Source organism: Hipposideros armiger, unplaced genomic scaffold (assembly GCF_001890085.2).
Source record: "Hipposideros armiger isolate ML-2016 unplaced genomic scaffold, ASM189008v1 scaffold_85, whole genome shotgun sequence".
Classification (NCBI taxonomy): domain Eukaryota; kingdom Metazoa; phylum Chordata; class Mammalia; order Chiroptera; family Hipposideridae; genus Hipposideros; species Hipposideros armiger.
Window position 1 is genome coordinate 3,774,447 of NW_017731435.1, and position 11,682 is coordinate 3,786,128.

The 11,682-nt window shown below is 47.9% G+C and overlaps 1 protein-coding gene across 1 annotated transcript in view; it reads right to left on the reverse strand.

Annotated features, from left to right (window-relative positions):
- The window catches only part of LOC109383534 (receptor-type tyrosine-protein phosphatase epsilon-like), a 123,194-nt gene that overhangs the window by 51,554 nt on the left and 59,958 nt on the right, over positions 1–11,682 (reverse strand). Inside the window, exons 2-3 of the mRNA XM_019644079.1 lie at positions 9,323–9,345; positions 5,650–5,730 (exon numbers count right to left, since the gene is read on the reverse strand). The gene's annotated coding sequence lies outside the window, so the exon portion shown is untranslated. The remainder of the gene's footprint in view (positions 1–5,649; positions 5,731–9,322; positions 9,346–11,682) is intronic.

Below are 11,682 nucleotides of genomic sequence, written 5' to 3' on the forward strand. Positions count from 1 at the left end.
CTTGACTGTCCACTTCCATACGTGGTATGCCTCCTGTCACCTCCCCAGGGTGGGGTCTCGACTGTCCACTTCCTGGCCCCTGATTTGCACACTCCACCTAGCAGGGCAGCTGCAGGGTGGGGTCCTGGCACTGCCTGAGAGTGTCCCTGTATCCCAGGCAGCATGACATTAAATAGAAGGTAAACAGCACCACGATAGGTCTGGAGAGACACCACAGAGGAAAGGAAAATGCTTTTAGTTCCTGCTTTTTGGAACAAGCAGCCCAGTCATCTAGGTAGCTGGCCCTGTTCGTGCCAAGTGCTGTGGAGACGGCAAAGATGGAGTTTCCTCTGCTATCTGCCTTTTTCCTACTCCATGAACTCTCCACGCCCGCCCACCCATTCACTTGTTCACTCATTCATCAACCATACAAGGAGTGCTGAGGTCAGCTAGGTGTGGGCAACCACGGGGGATTCAGAGACAATTAGGACATTTGCTGTCCGTCCAGGAGCTGACACGCCCCCACATGCCACAGTCAGGCAGGGAGCCAAATTGATTGCTCTGTCTCCCTCTGCAAGGATCCGACCACGCATTAATTTCCAGTTATGTGTCACACATCATATAAATCATGGATAAAGTAGAAAATGGGAGTCTGAAAAAAATACGCATTTTCTCTAGCTGAGCAGCTGATAGCTCTGTATCATCAGGCCATTCTTTGAATTCGACTTCATTTCCCAGGATTAGTACTTCTCCTTTAACCAAATCCTTGAAGAAAACGCTTTTTACTGTGGATTTCAAAAACTTAGAGAGGAGCAGGACCAGGATAGCTGAGACAACACTGAGACTGGTTCTGTCTTTCACGGAATCTGTGATTCGATCAGGGATGTCTGTGAACCCGTTTCGGTAATCTGCTCATGTAGGTTCACCAGGCCACTAGGTTCTGTGACTAGGACACTGCTGCTGTCCTGGGACACACTGTTATACAGATAACAGACACATTTTACAAAGTGTCTTGTAGCCCAGATAAAATAAAACTGTTGTTTTTTTTTTAAAGATGAATTTCAGAAAGGGGTCAACCCGTTCTGACAAATAGCGAAGATTCCCATTTGCACCATGAGCGCAGACGCCCAGACGCGGTACCTGGATTTCTGGCTCGGCACCTGGGTCTCCAACGGTGGCCCCTCAGTGTCAGGAGCAGCGGAGGCTGCCGGCGCAGGCCTGTGATTTGGCCCTAAGGGCACTGGGCGTTTTCTGAGCTTCACCAGGCCTGGGACAACGGCGGGCAGCGCCCTGACGAAGGGTGTCTCCTCTCCAGGGAAACTCAGCTCCAGGAAGCCCTGAGCCCAGGCCAAAAATGTTGGCTAAAATCAGATCATCCCGAAAGAAAAACTGCCCCCGCCAATCTGCCACCCCCGTGCTGTCTAGTGTCCTCGCCTTGACCACAGACCACGCTGTGTGCTGTTAATTTTGTACCAGAGATCTCCTATTTCTTCTGTTCCGTCTTGGATGGACAGAATTCTAGAGCCTTGCAGAGGTTGGTGGCTAAGGAGACGGGTGTCCTTAGGAGGCGGGCGATTTGCTTAAAGCCACACAGCCACTTAGGACAGACGCTGGGCCTCCTGACCCCGAGGCCGGGCCTGTCCCCTGCTCTTCTCATCCTGTTTTTTCCGCTGGACCGACTCCATTGAGCAGTACTCTCCACACCCCGCAGCCAACTGCCTTTTGTTGTTCTCTGGTTGGCACTATCTCCTGCCACCTCTGGACCTGTTTGGTCTCTGTGTGCATGCCCACATTGTCAGGGAGCGCCGTGTAAAACTGGGGGCCCTTGGTGCTGGGCGGAGGGCACGAGCCTCGACGGCTTGTCCGCGGGCTCACTGCTCTGTGCTCAGGCCAGGCGGGGCGCACCGTACGGTGGCCCGTGCTCGGGCTGACGTGAGTGGTAGGAGCGTGGTAAGGCGTGAGCCTGAGACAGGAGCGAAACAGCTCTGGTAACCAAGACGACCCCTGGAGCTGCAGAGCACAAGGGGTGGCCAGGTCCCAGCTGGGCAGACGGAGGCCACCGCGAGTGAACAGAGTGGACACGGAGGAAGCGTGACTAGCGCTGTGGAAACGGATTATGCCACTAGGTTTCCGTTTGGGAAGCCTACCACGTGGCTTTTCAAGTGGAATGGATTTGCTGTAACATGAAAAAACAAACTGTTTAAGAAAATTACACAGTTTTCAAAAACATCTCTATAGAGAGACATTTTGGATGTTTAATGAGGTACACAGTCCGCTCTCACAGAAGACACCACGGTCATAGGGTGACACCCACTGCCATCTCCTAAGAGCCCTTGGGAGCTTAAATGCCTTTTCTTAGTGGTGTCACCACGTCCCCTCGTCTCACTCAGAGTGCCACAGGACTCAGGTTATATCAAAAACAAAATTTTTTAAAGGAAACATGACTTACTTCTCGGCTCCACAGGAGGAAAACATACAGCGACGGGCAGTGACTCACTCATTAAAAATTAAGTAAATCCACCCACAACGGGAAACAGCATAACAGCATGGCAGCGCAGGCTTCACACTGGAAAGCAGCCCCAAGCGGGCCTTGGAAAGAGTGATGCCTCTGAGTTGGATTGGGCTCTAGTTGTGCGCCTCCAGGATCTACCTGCATCTCAGCCACAGCCACTTTCCAGCCTGTCTTGTGTTGGGAACTCCCAGAAGAAGGCAGGGTGGCCCTGGGCGTTTCCATGGTTTCGGACAAGACGAAGCGATCTGCCTCCCCACGGAATCACTTCCTCAGGTGAAATACGCCTTCACACCCCCCAGAACCATCTGCCAGATGGATCTCCAAACACGGGCAAAGTACCTTCGTGTTATTACGTTTCTGCTTACGTTTTAAAAATCAAAGCCTGCGGATCCCCAGCTTTCACCTCCTGCACATAAGCAACATCATGGAAAGAGAAAGTCTTCTTTCCAAAATCCTTTTCCATCAATAAAACCCTCCTTTATATGTTCCTGCTTCTTCTGGAAGGCAGTGACAGAGCAAACACAAACAAGAGAGGGGAAGTGAAAGCGCCAAAGATGGCTGGCTTTTTTTCCAAAGTGAGATCACAAAACATTTATATCACGACGGACAAACTTCATCCCAGAAGGGAAGTGAAGGCAAGTGTCCCCAGACACGCCTGACCACACGGCCGTGGCTGCTTCAGGGCGGCTTCTGCTGTCATCTCAAAACTCAGAGGAGCTGCGCCCTACATCACAGAACTTGATGTCTTGAGGAGGCCTTTAAAAAATTCTCACCCGCTTTTTACTTTTCAAACAAAGAAGGTGTGACTCAGGACACGTCCCAGTCATTCAGCTTTCTAGAACTAAACTCTATTTCTGTCCATTCCTTTCGTAGGCTCCTGCGCAAAGCACACAATCAGATAAATAGGATCTATGATTTCATTTTTCAAGAAATTGCGCAGCCCTGAGCCTGCAGGAGACACCTGATAAACGCTGGGTGAGCGAACAGACAAACGACCCAGCCGTGTCGAAAGGAAACCTGGCAAGTGTGCGAGAAGAGATTAGAAACTGGATTTGGTCAGCAGATAACATGCGGAAACAGTGTGGAACCCTGGCCAAGATCAACTCCAGTGACCAGAAAATTGTTCCAAAATATAATTATCCACGCGCAAACTGCCTGCACAATCCATGGGATCTGTCCTCATTTATTAAAGTGCTCGATTCCTTGAGTACCTGGAAAATTATGTTTTCCATAATGGAAAAGTTGGTTTGCTTTTGGCAGGTCCGTGCCTCCCCATTGGTGGTGATGAGCTGACTGGCTTTGGGGTCTGAGAGGAACCCTGGCACAGCTCAGGGAAGGCCAGAGCCTGGAGAGCCCCTTCCCACAGCCCTGGCAGCTCACTTCTCCCAGCCTGCTGGGCTGTTTCCTCGCCGTTAAGGTGGAAGTGAGAATGCACACCTAGACGGCCTCCAGCGCCTCTGAGGCCCAGACGAGATAACGAACTTGAGGGTGCTTTGTGAGCTGTGAAGGGCGTGGCCAGGCATGTTCGTTATCATAAATGCATAAATTTGTTTTCAGCATAAAGCATTTAAGTTATCTGGCAAAACAGGAAATAGATCAGGTCCTGTTTCTGTGACTAATAATTTCCACCAACATGACGTTCATAAAAAATTAATTTCTCTACAACACATGGTAACACACACACACACACACACACACACATATAGTGCCAAAAAATGTACACACATTTTAAGGAAGGAAAAAACTGCATTGAAATTGTAGTACAATGGATGATGCCACTATTCATTTGATTAACGCCATCTTTTGAGCGAACGTCATACTACATACACATTGCTACGTAATTCAACTTCAAAAAGCAATACATAGATAACATCTCTTAAAATGTATCCTTTTTTTTTTTTGGCACCCCAGGTATACATAGAGTGTGCCTGAACACAAAACTGCACCATTTCTGATAACAGATCAATTTTGGTGCAGTTGTTTGAAATCAGTTAAACACTGCCAACATCTTTTAAAAAAAAAATGTTAGATTTCAATCGGCCCCCATCATAAAATAACACAAATGCAAGTTTTGTGTTTTTGCTCATGCTCATTTCTATTCAACACAGGAGGAAAGCTACTCAGAGAATCCATGATATGACACATTTTGTGTTCAGCAGTTCCACTGGGATCTTTCCCTTTTCCCACATTTTAAACCCTTCCCACTAAACTCTGCATCGTCATAAGCAGTTTTGAAAAGTCACTTCAGATCAGCCATTCTTGAATGGAATGCATCTAATCTGTGGCTCAGTGTCCCCATCCCCTAGGGGTTGGGGCTGAAGTTGGGGTGCGTTCCCACTGCACTGGGGACTGGCCTGCATGCCTTCCACTCAGCCCCAGAACTCACTCCTGATCTGTGGCTCAGTGGGTCTGAGGGATCTCTCTGTAACCCACATACCCAAAAGGTTCTGCTCATTTCCTGTCTTCTTCACCCAGTGTGAACGGTGCCACAGGCAGCTGGCCTGGGCCTGCAGCTGCCACCGCTGCCATCAGTTTCTACAAAGTGCAGGACAAGGGCCTGAAAGCCCTGCACACAGACTCTCGGCCACGCCTCCTCGCAGAGGTGACGGCAACCTCCTTGAAGACCAGCCCATCCACCGAAAGGCTGCCCAGGTAACTTCCACTTCATCACCGGGTTGTTCGTAACTAAAATGCCACTTCACAAATCTTTTGCTAAGGACAATTACGGGGAGGGTTTTGATTATAAAGATAGGAAATGTCCAACTTAAAATAGGTGGGGCTCTGATGTGTCATCCAGTCACACCCCTGAGGGCCCAACCAGGATTCTGTTTGTTTTCCTGGAAGGTGGGCCTCACCTTGGATCCTGGCGGTCTGCCAGCCAGCCCACCAGCCGCGCGATACAGACAGTTCCTCTCTACCATCCCCGGCAGGCACTTGGCAGAGCTGGGGTGAACGACAACGGTTTCCTGAAGCACCCACCCCAGATTTCCTGCACAGGGCTGGACAAAGTTAACGGAGCTGCTTGCCAATTCATTTAATGAGAGCTTCCTGGCAATATTCTTTAACCTAATTTTTAAATACCTCAGGAATTTTATTACAATCAACCACGACAGAAATCCCACGCAACAAGAAAGGGCCTCCTTTCAGCTTCCCGTTACCTCTTGTCCTCCTGGAGTGACGCCGGGGAGCCATCCTGGCCTGCTGCGATCCATGTTTTCCTGTCAGCTGCAAAAGGATTCCTAAAGGGAGAATTCCAGCTCTGAACTGGGTCTGCTGGGAGCTCAGTGATGGGACGTGAGCTTATATAGAAAGCTGTGTTCCCATTTCCTCCAAGTGGAAACTGTGACTGCTTAATGTCCATGCCTCTGCTACATGACGAACGATTACCTAGTACACTCTTTCGGGGGGTACTTACTTCTTGGAAGAATGTTCAAACTTTCCGGGGGCGGGAAATGGAAATGGAAATAAATGAGGGATGAATCTGTCGGTCACCATCAGATCCAGCTGTCAGTGTCTCATTCAGTTTCTGGGAGAAGAACTTCTTCATTGTTGGGAAAAACACATTTTGCTCAGAAAGGAAACCTGTGAATCCATGGATGCTAATGAACACCCAGGAGCAGGGCCAAGGAAGGAAACAGGAATGGAATCTCGTAGAAAGTTCTCGAATCTTCTGTGCTGTGCACATCATGCATCCTGCAGATCTAGAAACCAGAACAGGACAGAGGGCCTGGCCCACTAGCAGAAATGTGACCCCAGCTGAGGAGGGAAGAAAGCGTGTCCGGAGGGGCTCGCCCAGCCCTGGCACAGCGTAGACGAGACCCTTGCGTTTGAAAACCTTCAGATGATGATGATGATGATGATGATGGTGGTGGTGATGATGTTTCTGCCATGGTGACCATTCAGGCCAACACCGAGGAAGGAAAATGACTTGGCAGGCAAAGATCACAGGTGTTGAAACCGACAGAGGAGGAAGCCCAGACCGTTGCGGAAGACAGGCTGGTAAATGGATATCCTAAGTTAATCTTAAAATTAAACTGACTGTGACTTGATCTTAGCACTTAGCTTAGTGTTCCTTTATTCCTTTGGCATTTCCGTGAACCAAGGTGAAATAGTCAAGTTACAGCATCATTTAATTTTACTTCCTGGTGGATACCCTTTGGTATCACAATGTAAGACCTCAAAGAGCCTGGAGAAGATATGGAAACCTTAATTTTGTGCCTTCCATACACTCTTAATTCTGAAATTCCATTGCACTCTTTACATACTATGCAACTGCGACCCACGGAGTTACAAGCGTTGCCCACTGGGATGGGGAGGGAACTTTGGTCATATTGGATGAGCAATGTGAACTGCAGTATTCCTTTCCAAGTTTATTTTTAAATACTAAAAATAGGAAAAGAAAAACAAGAGAATGGGTCGCTCTGCTAAAAAGACTCCTCTCATTCCAGTTTAGCTGGGAGAAAATTTGACTCTTTGTTTTTGAAGTCAAATGTTAGCATTTTAAAAAATGTTAAATAGGGGGTTATTGCTGGAAGGGAGAACTTTTGATATCCACCATAGCACCGGCATATACATCACTACCCAGTTAAATGCCATCTTTAGAAGCTGGAAACATTTGCCATCATTTTGTGATGGTGTCCACAACAACAATTTTATTAAGGGCTCACTCTGGGTCACCTCACTTAGACGTCACAATAATCCTAGGACGTGACTGACAGCTGAGAGCGAGGGAGTCCTCTGCAGTTCGTGAGTTCACTCAGCAGGCATCTACTCCACAGAGGATGGTGCCTGGGGACAGCCTCCAGCCCCAGGAAGTCCAGTCTCTCCCGTCCTGCCCAGGGTGAGCTCTTTATTTAGTTCTAACTGACTCCAAAGCAAGTTTCTAATTCCACAAACTAGAAATAGATTCCTTTCTGTTAGCTGCAGCCCTGAAGCTCTAGAACAAGTCTCAAGTGTTCAGAGATGACAATGTCACTGGCTACAAGGCCAATCTGACACCCAGCAGGCAGGTTCCAAAGCCAGCAGATCAGGCAGCCAGGAAGGGGGTTCCTGCTTCCAAGACGCTTTCCTCGTTGCCAGGAGAAAGATGCCTCAAACCAGAAGCGCTTCTGCTCTCAGAACTCATAGCTTCCTAAAGCAGAACTTCACTTTCCTCTTGACATGGAGACAAAGGAGAAGGACCTGCTGCCCAACGCTGCTCTGGCTCCCAAGTGCCTACAGTGGATGCGGAGGTAAGACATCGACTGCTGCACACTGTTTGTTCCCTTCGGACGGCAGATGAACTTCTGAATCTGTCTCTGGTTTTAAGACAATGAGGGGCGGGGGGGGGTGGGGATGCACAGGTCGCAGGATCACAGCTAAGAGAACTGCTGGCCACTCAGGGGACCAAGTCCACTTGCCAAGAGGCCAGGAAATCCTCGAGTGGGTGGGCAGCAAGACTGGATGTGGAGGGGCCGGTGCTGAGCCGAGCGCCTAGGAAGGCAAGGTCAGACCTTTGGAACAAATCGCCATCTGTGCCTTGTATTTCAGGAGACGAGTCTGTGGGCCTGACCCTCAGACATTCCATGCCAACACGGTGAGGGTCCACTGCTTTTGATGAGCATGTGATCTGTGCATGCAAACCGATATGAACGAGCCAGGACCTCTCCGCGAGGGTGCTGAGGCTAAGAGGGACTGCAGACCTCTTGTAATTAATGTCCGTCCAGTATTGAGCCTTCTCTTCGATGCCACCGTTGACACGTGCCCAAGGAGGTGGTACCGTTCAGAATGGCCAACATCCAGGGATAGTGCGATAGAGAGAACGTGGGCAACATAACTGGCTGAGGGCGCAGCAAATGGAGGCTGTCCTGTTCTCCATCCCGATAAATCGTTGATGACATGTGACAGTCCTTCGAGACAGGGAGCGACAGTCCAAGCAATGAAAATGCATTTGATCGCTCCAGGAATAACCATTGCATTTATGCCCAGATGAAACAGTGCCGTGTGGGGCACCCTCCCCGCCCCTCCAAAGAGGGGGCCGGCCAAGGGAAAATCATGGCTGCACTGACCTTAGAATAGTTCAGAGTAGAGTCCGCATGTTTAAAAAAATGTGACGCATTTAAGAAACAAAACTTGCTAGCTGCCCACGTGTGGGTTCACTCACTAAAGGTGAGCACACAGGCAAGCCAGGTGCTACCTGCCCACACGCTGTAGCCACTTCAAAAGCACCTAGGTTTTCTCCCTTTGATATCTTTAGGGAACTTACCACCATCAAGTTGACTAAGTAGAAAAGGAAAAGGCGACTGTTTCTTTTTCTAAACACGAGGACATCAAGACCAGGGGATGCAGCCCGGACCTCAAAAGGCATAAAATTATGTGATGACGACACTTTTTTTTTTTCTTTTTAACCACAAGTGCAAACCAGAAAAGCCCTTCTCAGCAGCTTTCCCCACGGCAGGTCACTTAAGAAGCAATTACCACGACTGCAATTACGTGCCACCGTGCTCCCTAATGGTCCTGCACTGTGTGCCGTGGAGATAAGATAAGATCCGTGTAAAAGGACAACTCAGTGAGAGGAAAGCACGCGGAGACTGTGTTCTCAACAACACATTTCAGGATAATGAACAGTTGAGCCAGATTTTAAACGCAAAAACAAACAAAAAAAAGTGATGTAACAAGAAGTGTGATATGAGCCTGTTCAAGCAAGTTAAGGCATACAATTCAAGTAGAACACGCTAACCATATGGCCTTCTTTCTCTAGAAGATAATGTTTCTCTAACAATTAAACACCACACATTTTTTAAACTAGTTGACTACATATCAGAAATCATTTTTTTAAAATTTCATACTCACCAAGGGAAAACGCAGGCTATAGTCTGAAAAAGAAAGAGAAAAAGAGAGAGTTAGTTTCCTGGTTAACGGGCGAGTTGCTAATGTGAGCCACTTCTTTCTCTACTGCACTGGTTGAGTACGTCCATTTTTGCTTCATTGTGTGGGTCTCCTTGAGGCCTTTATATCTATATGATGATAAATTCTTTTTTGCTGCAATCATCAGCTTTGAAAAGTGCCCTGCCCCAAACTCTCCTATAATCTCTGGGGCTCAGTTGATGGTGGAGCCTGGTGGCTGACCTAGATCCAAATGCTTGGCATCTAGCCTGCAGGGCACCTTGTTCATCAGCAGATCCTTCTGGAACCTACAACGCCCCGTCCCCTTAGACAGTTCCCTCAGCTCATCTTCCCTAGAGACGGCCTCTTAACACCTGCTTGGGGTGGCCCTCCGACTCCCTTCTCCAGCTTAATCATTATTCAGCTTGCTCATTCTCCATTAGTTTAACTCTCCTGTTCATTTTAAAAACGGTTTTATTGAGATAGAACTTAATAGGAAGTCCACAGGTTTAAAGTGTACAATTCAATGGTTTTTAGCATAGTCAAAGAGTTTTGCAACCATCAACATAACGTAATTTTAGAACATTTTCATCATCCCCAAAGAAGCCCAATGCCCATTAGCTCATCAGCCCCCCATCTGTGCGCCCCACCTCGGCCCCTCCTCTCCCCACCCCGACCCCTGACAACCACTGATCTACTTTCTGTCTGTGGATTTGCCTATTCTGCACATTTCATAGAAACGGAGTCCTGCAACATGTGACCTTTGTGACTTCGTACAGTGCTCTATCCATGTCATAGTATGTGGCGGCACTCCATTCTGTGTTATGGAGAGTGCATTCCCCTGGATGGATGGGCCACATTCTGTTTAGCCATTCCTCAGCTGACAGACATGGCTCCCTTGTTCTTATATGAGTGACCAGCGAGGCAGCCTCCTAGTCGGGCAATTCGCCTGCACAGACCTGTGGCTGGGGACCGTGTTCAGCTGTCATCTCACATCTGTACTGTGAGAGGGTGGACTCGTGTTTCCATCAAATAGCTAATACAGTCCATGGCGTTTTCCACCAAAACAGGCTAGTTTTCATCTTAGTCATGGCCAGGCTAGTTATTTTAAACAAAATACAATAAAGGCTCTACAGTACACAATTCTAACAGGTTGTTGTACTAATTAAAACGCTGACTTGTGAAGTAGGTTCAAAGCCAAAGAAGCAAAAGTAACAGTTCTGGTTACTAAGGAGTTTTAAATCTACTTAATGGGCAAATCCACAGCTAATGTTATGCTTAATGGTGGAAGATTGAATGGTCCCCCCACCTCCAATACTGGGAACAAGGCGAAGATTCCACTCTCACCACTCATATCTCACACTGTACTGGAAGGCCTAGGCAACGCAATAAGGCAAGAAAAAGAAATAAAAGGCACAGGAATTGGAAAGAAAAAAATAATACTTTCTTAATACTCAAATGACTGAGTGTCCACGTAGGAAAGGGCAAAAAGTCTACCAAAAAGCAACTGGGGATCAATCTGTGAGCAACATACAAAGCCATGGGCTTGCCCAGAGGACAGTGGAGCTCACATAACACAAAGCAAATAGCAGAAGGTGAGGCGGGCACTGAGGGTTGGGCAAGAGGTGGTTGCTGGGGTACGGGGAACTGCTGCTTTGTAGGAATAACTTACTACAAGAGCCTACCCCTTCCAATCTCCAGAAAGAACCTGGGAAGCTGGCGGGAAGAGTGACTCGTGGTGTTTGCGTGGCGCCCAGCATGAGGACAAGGCAGGAGTGGAAGGGACCCTTAACATTTCGGCAGGATTGCTAGGAAGCTCAAAACTACCTCCCAATGCAATGCGGAGTCATGTCGACACAAATAAAACCCAGTGAGAAACACAAGCATATGAGGAAAACATCAGCTGGGGTAGAACCAGGTGGGCACTCCACGAACGGCTGGTTAAGTAATGAATAAGCATGACTGACAAAATCCCAATCTGGCACACATAATCATGTTTCCAATACCAGCAAGGGGGCCCAGCCAACCCACTTAAAGCAAAACAAAAAACTAAAACCAAGACACAACAATAATTTGTGTGTGTGTGTGTGGGCACCACATCATTTTATGTCTTTGGAAATAATAATGTTGAATTAAACTTTGAACTAATGTTTTAGTTTTTAAATAAAGCAAGAATACATGGAACAGCAGGCTTTGCAAACAGATCGCATACTGTATTGGTTTGGGGCTCGCACACGTTAGCATGAAACCACAAGGAGCCATTTCTCCAAGTAGAAGTACAGCGAAAACCAAGCAACCAGAATAAACCTCTCAAGTCAGCCTTTATC